Consider the following 13,190-nt stretch of genomic DNA (forward strand, 5'->3'; position numbering starts at 1 on the left):
AAGATAAAATTCTAACATCAGGGTTTTCAATTCTATAAATAACGTCTTCAAAGTAGTGGACTTCATCAATCCATTTGAGACGTTCCACGTATACGTTGTCTTTAATCGTAGTACGCATCTTGATCAACTGAGGGATCATCAAAGTAATCTTGATGGTTGCCAACACCTTGCGTGTAGTACGCTTCATTGGCTTGCGCTTCATCGAACTGTTTGCCATAGAATTCAGTACCTGTAGAATAGTCTAACAATGTACAAAAGGAATGAGTTTCGAAGAAACTCAGTAAGGCAAGTTAATCCATAACAACATAAACAACATGTGGCAAAACATAACAAGATGCAATGCAATATGAGACAGATAATGTATGTATGCAACTAAACTCTATGTATGCTGGTCTCTATGGCAAACATGCTTTAAGTCATAGCACCATATTTCTTAGGGAAGGTCTCAATCACACACACACACCCTCAACCATTTAAGATATCTTGGGTTCCCTCAACCATTTAAGATATCTTGGGCAGCCGGTTGGTAATGGGTCATGCATCCCTCTCGGACAAACCATGGTAGGGGGTTAAGTCAACACACTCTCTCACAACCATTTGGCATAAGTACCGGCGCATGTCAGGGAAAAGCCTAGCCCAATGCAAGTCATCTAGTCAGTTACATCAAGTCAAGTCCAGATACTTTCATTCCTCCCCTCTCGGGATCCTTTCCGATATCCTTTCCACTAGAGTCAGCGTATCCGACTCTCTCAAATACGGACTCATCAACCCTATTGGTTATCCACATATGGTAAACGGGAAGCTCTCATGTCCCCTCACTGATATACTCATCGGTCTCGAGCGCCCATGACCCCAAGTCTAGCCATATGCAACCCTCCAATACATGGCCCCCACAGTGTGATTCCCGTCCTCTCACGGGTTGGTTACCGGTCTTGAGCGCCCGTGAATCCCCATTGCTGCCACGGGTCGTTCGGTCTTAATACCCTTCCGAATCGGGTCTGATATAACAAGGGTATAACCTAGCCAAACACTGCTAGACATTCCTAGGTATGACAACCAATGATTCAGGAAAGTGTCGATGGGCAACCTCGGAAACATCCCATACTATTTCCGATAATGTCCAAGGACAGAAGTGTCAAATGGACACCTCCCAATCCCAAACCAAACTTAATCAAACACATTCTCAGATCATTCATGACATACACAACCAGTAGTTCATCATATAAAAGAGAATGTAAAAGCAAAATCAGATTAAGTAGTAATAAGTAATTCATATAACATGAATAATAAAAAAGATGATATAAACAAGTGCTACTGTTCTCACAGTAGGAGATCAGAATTAAAGTACAACAACAGTAGGTAATCTCATAGTTTCACAAAGTAGAAACCAGAGAACAAGTAATCTATGCAGTTAAGGAATAACTGTCCTTACCTTCTAATTCGCAAAGGAACTTAGAGAATCAAGTAAGACCTTGACTAAACCTGAGAAAAGAGTCTTAAACAAGTGTTTACTATGAGTTAGGAAAGATACATGGAAGGAAAGATTACAATTCAATCAAAATAGACCAAGAATGGGGTTGATGTACCCATTGGTCGATTGATTGGTCTACTGCCCCAGTCGACCAATGAGTCGACCAACAAAGACAGTAGCCTACAAAAATCAGAATTTTTAGAATATGAATCCGAATTTGGTGGTTCAAAAGGGTACAAAATAAGGGGGAAACTTTAATGAAAACATCTAAGTCTATAGAGGACAACAAACCATTAATCAAATCAAGTTTCCAGGTCACAACTCAGGAATCAGAAAGTTAACCTAATTAGGTTAAACATAGATTATGACAGAAAAATATAACATGATCAAGGGTAAGGGAATAAAATTAATAGGTTACAATTCTAGTAAAGAAAATAAAGTGAGGGTCTTCTAACATTATCAAAATAGGGGTTCTTGATCTTACCCAAAAAATTAGGGTTCACCCTTTTTGATTCCCATGAAAAAGGTTGAGATCACAGGAGGGAGGGAATTGATGATAGGCCACTTATAACAAGAAGAATTAAAGAATATTGAGTTTAGATCAACCTCCACATTACCCATGAGGTTTCCCTTACATGGGGGTTTTACCAAAAGGTTCCCCTGATGACCACACAAGGTTAGGCTGCGTTTGTTTGCTGGAATAAAGGTGGGGTGGGAAAAAAGGGGTGGGAAAATTCTTGAAAAGAGTAGATTTCTTACTTTTCCCTTAAATCCCAAAATGGTATATTGTTTGGTTGCTTGGGGTGGGAAAGTGGGAGACAAGTTTCCTTGATTCAAAGAAACTTGTCTGCTGATGTGGCAGCCCAACTTTCCCACCCCATGCCATTTTAAAACCCACATATTTGGTGGGACTTTGTGGGAAAGTTGGGAAAAGTAAAAAGTGGGACCCACCCCTATCACTTTTCCACAAAACCATTTCCTTTCCTTTCCTTCTCCCTCACCCCACTACACATGGGACCCACATGTTTTTTTTTCCCACCCCACCTTTGCAAACAAACGCAGCCTTAGGGTTTCAAGGGTTAGGGTTTCCAGGATTCAATTGGCAAGGGTTGAGATCATGATGATGATCATGGATCTCAAGGAACATGATGAGATCATGGAATAGATGGTTGCAAGAATGCAGCATCATCTTCCTGATCTCAATCAAGAACAGATTCAAGAAAAGAAAAATCAGAAATAGAGAGGAAAGAGATCATACACATACCTTTGATGCAGGAGGATGAGGATTGCTTGAGTTCTTGCGAGATATCAACCAAGGATGCAAGGGAAACGATTAGATTAGGGTTCTAACTCTTTCTAGAGGCTTAAGAGGCAGATGAGGCGGAGTATTCCCGAGATTAGATTTAAATAGAGTAGCCACGATTCAAATTTCAAAAACAGAATCAATTGGTCGATTGATTGGTCGACTAGTCCAGTCGACCAATCAGAACAGCAACTTCAAAATAGGGAATTGAAGGCTCAGATCAAGTCCAAACATCAAGGGATTTTGCACACACCTAAAGTGACATACCTAGTAGGTAGAAATGCCTTCAAACCAATACAAAGAGCACTCCAAGTCCATCAACTAATCCAATCTTCATCAGTGTGCAGTTTCCATAGCAAGGGCACTGACATCCATACTCAAGGATTCCACTCCAGCCATCAAGTCTTCAACTGAAATGGCCCAAAGTTGACTTCTTGCCTTACTTCGGGTTGCTGGACCTACAAACAACAGGGTTTCCGGGTCAGGGTTAGGGCTGGGTTTCACACGTAGACTTCATCGATGATGCTCAAACACTCCCACTCCACAGTAGGGCTAATCCTGGTAATAAGAGAGACCACTCGAGGGATCCTTACAGTAATCTTCGTAATCGCCAACACTTTGCGTATGGTACGCTTCTTCATCTTGCGCTTCCTCATATTGCTCTTCATAGCCATCAAAACCTTTAGAATAGTCTAACAAAATATATTGTACAAAAAGGAGTGAGTTTCAAAAGAAACTCAGCAAGGCAAGTTATTCCATAATAGCATAAATAACATAGTATCACTAACAAAACAATAAGTGATATGATATGAGACAACAATGCATGTATGAGTCTAACTCTATGTATGCTGGTCTCTATAGGCAGACATGCTTTAAGTCATAGCACCATACTTCTTTGGGTATGTCTCATCACACAACGCCGATTGGTAGTGGGTCCTTCATCCATCTTGGACAATCCATGGTTAGGGGTCAAGTCACCTCTCTCTCACATCACCGTTTGGTCTAAGTATTGGCGCATGTCAAGCTAAAGCCTAGCCCAATACAAGTCTTCTACTTAGTTACATCAACTCAGATCCAGATACGTCCATTCCTCCCCTCTCGGGATCCTTTCCGGTATCCTTCACACTAGAGTCAGCGTATCTGACTCTCTCAAATATGGACTCATCAACCCTATAGGTCATCCACATATAGTAAACGGGAAGCTCTCATATCTTCTCACGGGTTGGTTACCGGTCTTGAACGCCCATGAGCCCAAGTCTATCCATATGCAACTCTACCCACAAATGGTCCCCACAATGTGATTCATGTCCCCTCACGGCTATAACTCACCGGTCTTGAGCACCCATGAATCCCCATTGCTACCACGGGTCGTTCGGTCTCAATACCCTTCCGATTCGGGTCTGATATAACAATGGTATAACCTAGCCAAACACTGCTAGACAAGTCCTAGGTATGAAAACCAATAATCCAGGAAAGCGTCAAAGGGCAACATTGGAAATATCCCATACTACTCCCAATGAGGTCCAAGGACAGAAATGTCAAAAGGACATTCCCCAATCCCAAATCATACCTAAGCAATCACAATCATAATTCAGTCATATCATCCACGACAAATATCTCATCATATGAAAGAGTATAATAAGACAAGCTTAAATAAATAAGAAAACATACATGAGTAAGTAATCATACATAATCCAATACATAAAGTAAATAAGGAATAAGATTCTAATGTACTTGCAGCATTCATATCATAATAGAAACTAACATAACATTAGCAAATCTAAGTAATTCCTAATTTAGAAACTAAATCTATGCAAATCTATGTTAATATGGTAACAACTTTCCTTACCTTAAATAGATCCGAGAATATTCCAGACGGACAAGGGGATGAATCCAAAGTTAGCAAATAAACCCTAGAATAGCATCACATAATCATTAGGAAGTAGTCCTAAAAGAATAAGCATGAATCGAATCGAATCAAATCGAACGAAGAAAACAGATTCTGCTGTTGCGGGTTGATTGGTTGGGTAGCATTGGCCAGTCGACCCAGGCAATCTGCCCAAGAGCAAATCCAAAAATAAAAAGGGAATCTTGATCCGAAACCTATGCTACACAAATCGGAATGCGACGAAACTTGGAGGGATTGTCTAACACAGTAGTCTAAGCCTAAAAATCATAATTTAGACATCAAACCACCATTAAAACATTACTTACTAATTTAGAACCATAGTTTCTATTTTGGTAAAAATCATAGTTTTCATTGGAAACATGCTATGAATGAAAGAGATGAACTAGAGATGATTAGATCTCATTCTAGTACAAGAACACAGTAGATCAGAGGTATGAATAATCATAGAGAAGCATCTATAATGCTAGAATGAATCAAAATAGGAAATAATATCATAGTTTAAGAAGAAATCATAAGAATCATGTCAAGAATGAATGAGATGATCATAGTACAAGAGAATGAAAAGAGATTGTAAAGATATGACTACAAGGTTGCAACATCTTCATCATAATCTCAGTTCAGAGATGAGTGTGATCATAGAAAGAATAAATCATTAACACAAAAAATAGATTACTAACCTTTAATTGAAGAACAAGAGAGAGAGTTTGCAAGATTGCAAGATTAGGTCTTCTTTTTCACTCTTGGAGGCTTGGAGATGGTTTCCCTTCGTTCTCTAAGTGTTATGGAGGCTAGGGATACTAAAATCACGAAGTCATGGGGTATATATAGCAAGATTCTCAAAACAGAAGATTCTGTTCGAGTTCAGCAACTCTGGGTCGATTGGCTGGGTAGCATTGGCTAGTCGACCCAAGCACTCGACCCAGGCTGACAGCAAAGCCAAAAATAGGGATTTGAGGGTCTTCCACTACTCGGAATCAAACGAAACTTTAAACACATATTCTATAACATACCTAGCATGGAAAAATGGCTTTAAATCATATCCCACCAAGCTTTAAGGTCATCAACTAATCTTCTATTCATCAAGGTGCAGTCTCTTCTCTATATCCAACGATGTCTTCAAGTATGGGGCATCATCTTCAATCTCCATAGGTTCGGAGTCGAACACTATATCTTCTACCAATATGGCCCATAGTTGACTTTCACTTCTACTTCGGGTCTTCGGACCTACAATCAAAAAGTATCCAGGTTAAGGTTAGGGCCGGGTTTCACAGATATAACAAGGACATCCTAGCCAAACACCGCTAGACAAGCCCTAGGTATGACATACAATAATATGGGAAAGACTCAAAGGGCACCATCGGAAATGTCTCATACCACTTCCACTGATGTTCAAGGACAGAAATGTCAAAAGGACATTCCCCAATTCCAAATCATACCTAATCAATCACAATCCCAATTCAGTCATAACATACACAATCGATATCCCATCATATAGAAAGATACATATAAACATGATCAATCGAATATGTAAATGACAAGAATAAGTATTCATACATGATTCAAGTAATAAAGAAATACATGAACAAGGTATTACTATACTTGAAGTACTTACAGTAGTAACATCATACTAAGAAAATATAAGAACAGTAGAGAATCTATGAAATTCCCAAATTAGAAACTAAGATTTATGCAATCTATGTTAATATGGAAACAACTGTCTTTACTTTAAATAGATTCGAAGATATTCCGGAGGAATAAGAGATTAAGTCCAAAGCTAGCAAATAAACCCTAGACAAGCATAGATGCACATTAGAAAAAAGCCCTAGAAGATCGAAGGTCAAACGGATCAAATCGGATGAAGAAATCATTGCTGTCCATGCCTGGCAGCCCTGATGGTTGATTGATCCAGTCGACTAGGTGAATAGTACCTGAAGCCAAAAGCTAAATTTTGATTCGAAACTCATCTTTCGGGATTCGAAACACTCCAAAATTTCAAAGGAATCTTAGGAACAGTAATCTAAGACTAACTAACATAGATTAGACACAAAACAATTATCAAAACCATGACTTTCTATTTTGAAAACTTGACTTTCTAATTTGATCAAAAACATGATCTTCAATGAAAACAACCATAGATGCAAAGGAGTATGAAGGATTCACTCAAGAGGATCATTAGTAATAGATCAGAGATGAATACTAACACGACTTCAGATTTAATATGCTAGAGAAATTAGCTTAGAAGAATGATCATGGCTTCATGAAGAAATCATATAATCATGGATAAGAATCGAGTATGAAAATCATAGCATTAATGGAATGAATGGAGATTCATTCTCATCATAGGAGATTGTAGAAGAGGTGTTTGCAAGGTTGCAATACCTTCTTCATAATCACATCAAGGAGATTAGATCAGTACTAGAGTAAATCAATGAGAAACATAGAGTTTACTAACCTGAAGATGAACAAGAGAAGAGGAGCTTTAGATCTTGCAAGAGTTCTTCACAAACACCAAGGAGAGGCTTTGAGAGAGGCTTCCAGTGAAACCCAGCCCTAACCTTGGCTCGGAAACCTTGTTGTTTGTAGGTCCGAAGACCCGAAGTAAAGGAAGAAGCCAACTATGGGCCATCTCAGTGGAAGACATGGTGTTTGACCCATAACCCATGGAAGTTGATGATGGTGTTCCATACTTGAAAGCTTTGTCAGAATTGGAAATGAAACTGCACCTTGATGAGGATGAGACTAGTTGATGGACTTAAAGTGTAGTTGGACATGATTTGAAGGCATTCCTCTATACTAGGTAAGTCATATGTTGTGTTGGGAGAAATTCATTGGATCTGGTTTAGGCCCTTAATTCCCTGCTTTGGCCTTGTTGTCTTGCTTGGTCAATTGGGCCAATCGACCAACATGACACGGATCAGAATTTGCCAAAGATCCTCTATTAGTTCTGTTGGTGCTCTATATAATAGAAGTACATGTTTCTTAGCCTCTTTTGTTTCTAAAACCCTCAGAGAATGTGGGAAGCCTCTCTCAAAGCCTCTCCTTGGTGTTTGAGAAGAACTCTTGCAAGATTTCAAGTTCTTCATCTCTTATTCTTCAATCAAAGGTTAGTAATCTCTCTTGTATGATATTGATCTACTCTTACTATGATCTATTCTCTGTATTAAGATTATGAAGAAGATGATGCATCCTTGCAATCATCTCTTCTACAATCTCCATTTATTCTTATGGTACTATGATCTTCATATTGATCTTAACCATGATCCTTGTGATTTCTTCATGAAGCCATGATCATTCTTTCGATTTGATTTCTCTAACATGTTAGATCTATTTTGCATGTTTTTCTTATCTCTATAGTGAATTCTCAATCACTCTAATCTATCCATGAAATCTGCAGACTAATTTCGGATTAAGCATATTATGTGATTTATTAGATCTTTGCTCAATTGACCATGTTAGACACTTAGATCATGATAGTCTCATGCTATTTCATAATTTTCCTATTAATTTCGGAGTGTTCGGAACTCAAAAGATGAGTTTCAGATAAAAACTTGGGTTTTCTGTCCATACACAGGCTGCTTGGTCAACTGCCTTGGTCGCCCCAGGCTACCAAGGTGTCCTGTGACAGCAAGTTTGCCCCGTTTGACCATGTTTCGTCTCCAATCCTTTAGGGTTTGTTCCTTATGTTCAATACTCGTTTGTTTAGGATTTCTTTGGTGACTTTGGACCTACCCTTTGATCTCTTCTTCGGAGTTTACGAATCGAGATTAAGGTGAGTACGTTCACTCACAATTGACATGATTACATTCTTTATATTATTAGAACTCGTATGCATGTGTTTGCTACTGTCTTAGGTCTTTTCTATATTTGTTACTCTTTTGTAATTTCAAAATATGTTTCATTATGTTAACTTGCATACTCGTATGAATGTGATTGATTATATTGTGATTGGACCTTGATATGACATATTTGTGGAAACATGTTGAGATGTAATTGCCTAGGTTGTAGTTGTGGAATGGGGAATGCCCTTTTGGTATTTCTATCTTGAGACATCAATGGAGGTGGTATGGTACGCTTTCTTATATTGCCCCTTGGCGCTTTCCACAATTACTAGACATCATACCTAGGACGTTGTGTAGATGAGTTTGGCTAGGAAACCCCGTCGTAACTCACCCTATCAGCAAGGGTATTGAGGCCAAGTGACCCGTGGCAGCAATGGGGATTGTGGGAGCTCAAGACCGGTAGCCAAACTATGAGAGGACACAGTCACATTGTGGGGGCCATTCATTGGCAAAGTCGCACATAATAAACCTGGGCTCATGGGCACTCAAAATCGGTAGACAACCCGTGAGAGGACATGAGAGCTTTCCATTTATTATATGTGGATGACCAATAGGGTTAAGAGTCTGTAGTCAGAGTTGGTTGGTGCCATAGGATACGATGACTCTAGGGAGGGAGATACTCGAACGGATTGCCTAGGCATGAAAGGGAGGTAAAGATACCAGAACGAACTATCTAGGGCACAAATGGGAAGTATTTAACTCCGAGATTGATATGACTCAGTAGATGACTTGCATTGGGCTAAGGATAACCTTCACATGCGCCAAAACTCATACAACCAATGGTGGAGTGAGAGAGTGGTGACCTAAACCCCCGCCATGGAATGTCTGAGATGGAAGCCTTGACCCAACTACCTTGGAGAACCCAAGATACAGAGATTGTTGAGGGAGAGTGACTGAGACTACCCAGAGGAGTATGGTGTTTTATCTTAATGTGTGTCTGCCACTAGACACTAGCGTATATAGAGTTAGAAGCATACTTGCATTACTGTCGCATATCATATTGCATCATGCTTGTTCTGAATTGTTTGTAATTGTTATTGGTGATTAAACTACTTGTTGAGTTATTTTGAGCTCATCCTTCAGGGACAATGTTTGTTAGACCTTATTGCAGGTACTAATGACTTCAAGAGCCAAGACTATGAGGCCGCGACGAGTGACCTGTATTGCATACAAGGTGCTGGTTATTACGAACATCACAATGAAGATTTCCAATGTGATGATTATGTGTACCAGGATTAGTCCTATTCTGGTGTTGGAGTGTCTTGTGTTAGATACAGAAGTTTTTGAGTTTAGACATACTCTTTTTTATACATAGTTGTATTACGATTAGACTTAGATTGATTCTTAGACTTCCTTTATTTTTGTCCAGATGTAATACATTAGAGTTTTGATCTACCTTTCCGCTTTGTCTATAGAGTTATTTCCGCTATACTCTATACATTGAATCATTGACTGGTATCTTTTATTTCGTGCTCTAATATTCGTTGTGATCTATCTTGAGATCCTTCTTTGATTGTTTCCTTAATTATATTTATATAATGATTTGTTCTTACTCCTGATTATACTAATGTGCTATGTGGGAGGATGATTGTTATGAACTGATCTTTGGGGCTATGGATCACACATCTAGGTATTGCAGTTAGGGTACCGGCTAGGGGGATGTAATAGGTACCCTCTTCCTCGGACTAATGACTTGTTTGGTCAGTTGAAGGGAGTCATCGTGTTCTCGGAGATTGACTTGAGGATAGGATATCATTAGCTAAGAGTAAGGTAAGTGATATGTGCAAGACTGCCTTTAGGACCAAACATGGGCATTATGAGTTTAGAGCAGTGTTGTTAGGTCTTATCAATGCAATAGCTGCCTTCATGGACTTGATGAATCTGATGTTCTTGGATGTGCTTGACAAGCTTGTAATTGTGTTAATCAATTACACTATGATATATTCGAAGAATGAGAAGGAACACACTGAGCACTAGATATTTGCATTACAAAAGTTGATAGAGAAGAAGTTGTATGCTAAATTCAGCGAGTGTGAGTTTTGTCTCTTGAAGGTGGCACTCTTGGATCATTGTCTCTCCTGAAGATATTAGAGTTGATCCTGGTAAAGTGAAGACAATAGCAAATTGGGATTGTCCTAAGATAGTCATTGAGAATCGAAGCTTTTTGGGAGGCTGGTTACTACCATCATTTCATCAAGAATTTCTCCAGATTGTTTGCTCCTATGACTAAGCTCACCAAAAAAAGGAGTGAAGTTTGTTTGAGTGACAATTGTGAGAAGAATTTTCAGAAATTGAAGAGTAGACTTACGAATGCTCTAGTGTTGACAATGCCAGATGGCTTTGATGATTTGACAATTTACACTAATGCCTCTAAGGTTGGACTGGGATTGTGTGTTAATGCAGCATGGTAAGGTGGTAGATTAGGATTCATGGCAACTCAAGGATTATGAGTGTAATTATCCTATTCATGACCTAGAGCTTGCAGGTGTGGTTTTTTGTTAGAATATCACGTTCTATGTTACCTTAGGTTTCTACTTTAGTTACTTTATATTTTTCTTATTACTTGGTTGACAAGTAATCTCACTAGGATATGTCATTTTTAGTAGATTTAGGAGATTCTATATAATATATAATTTTCCTTTTTGTTGTACCTCAATTTAGAAAATTTAGTTACATTATAAGTAAAGTACTACGGGAGAGCCAAAATATACACATAACAACAAGCTATCTCCCTTCTTCTTCTTTTTAAATTTTTTTATCCCTAGGCTAATCACAGATACTTAAATTCTACCAGGTGTCATTATCTCTATAGCAAAAGAATTGCCACCTACACAGATTATAAGAGTCTGAAGTACTTCTTCACCCATAAGGAGTTGAGTATGAGACAACATATATGGTTGGAACTGATGAAAGATTATGATTGTGATATCCAATATCATCATGAGAAAGTGTATGTGATTTTTAGATGCCTTGAGTAGAAAGACCGATCGTGAGTTATCGGATCTAGCTTCTCTAGTAAGCCACTACTATAATCTATTATTAAATGTGGTTAGAGATCATTCTTGAAGGTTTAGATATGATACTTGCAACAATTTTGGTCCAATCGTCTTTGAGAGTTTGAGTTACTCCACTACATGTTTAGAAAGGGGCCCCACCTCTTGTCCACCTCATTAAAAATAAACACCTCCTAAATGTGTAGTGGAAGGGTGTAAGGGAAATATAGTCCACCACTATGGATAAAGGATCTCAACTCATTCACATTAGATGGATTTTGATTTCTTGAGTCATATTGCAGTGATTTGATGTTCTTAGTGTAGGGACAATTTAACCCAACATCCTATAGAGCCTTAAAATAGGGCTGTCAACTTAGCCGAACTATTAAAAGTAGACTGAACGGCCTGTTATAGTTCGAACCGAACCTTAACGGGTTGTGTTTGGGCTGAGCAGCCCCAGCCCAAACGGGCTCCGGCCAACCTGTGTGCGGGCCTGCTAGTCAAAACTAATTGGCCCGAAACTAGCCTAAAACCGAACCAGCCCCTTAAACCCGTTATAAATAAAATAAGTTACAATGTGAAATGAAACCTAATTCTTTATGCCTTACTTATAGTTTCACCGTTTTGGGTTGCCTTGTTTTTCAAGGTTTCTCACTTTCTCTATTTCACCTTCACGAAGTCAGGGTTTCATTTCATCGGCATCTCTGCTATTCATCTTCTTGGCTTATCAATATTGATGGCTGCAATTGATGTTTCACCTATGAGAAACTCTATTAGTTCTTGTTCTTTGATCTTTCTTCATTTGCATGCTTTAGCTCCAACATGGTATGGATGTTTCTCTTCCCGTTTGATTCTTAATAAGAAAATTGTCTTTGTTAGAATCATGATATCTATGAATGTACATCGATAATTCAAAATGGATTTCTTTGGTTAGTGATGAACTATCCCAATCCAATTTGTCGGGTTGAGAGGTTCAGGTTTCTAGTGTGGATTTTTGGAAAGCTCAATGACAATAGTTGGTTGGTTTTGGGTTCATCTTCTTATAGGTTCAGGTTTATGAGGTGACTCCCAACAATTGTGTTTTCCTTCTCTAATATATTTTGCTGCCCCCCCTTGGGAAGTAGGATTGCTTGAGAATCACCATAGCAATAGAGGGATGGCATAGGGTAAAAGGGGCACCTTTGACCCATAGGTGTGGGTGACCTCAAAAATGTGTTTGCTTTTCTTTTTGCTGCGTTGGCAAGTGCAATTTCATGCTTCTGCAGAATTTAGTGTGAAACACACTGCCCAGAACCCACTTGTGTGCGGTGTCATTGAATACAGGAACCAAGGCAGCAGCAAGGAAGTTTTCCTCTCTTGTCTGCTGTGGCCTTGCTTTCTGAGCGATGGCATCAAACATTAGCCCAAACCGTTAATAAACCCGATTCTAAACCGTCAGTCAACCCAAACCCAACCCTCACCAAACCAAAACCATTATTTTGCTAATAGGCCATAATTGGACTGGTTATTTTTTAGCCTAAAACCGTCTCAAACTGCAACCATTGACACGCCTCCCTTAAAATGTCAGGGGAAGCCATACCCCTTCAAGATACAGCCCAAAATAAGTTCCTCGGGAGTTCAAAAGTTCCAATAAGGCAATCCAGCCTACGCTACAGGGGAATACGTTTCTAACTCA

This window comes from Hakea prostrata, chromosome 10, assembly GCF_041222555.1.
Source record: "Hakea prostrata isolate BN-2017 chromosome 10, UWA_Hpros_2, whole genome shotgun sequence".
Taxonomy (NCBI): Eukaryota; Viridiplantae; Streptophyta; class Magnoliopsida; order Proteales; family Proteaceae; genus Hakea; species Hakea prostrata.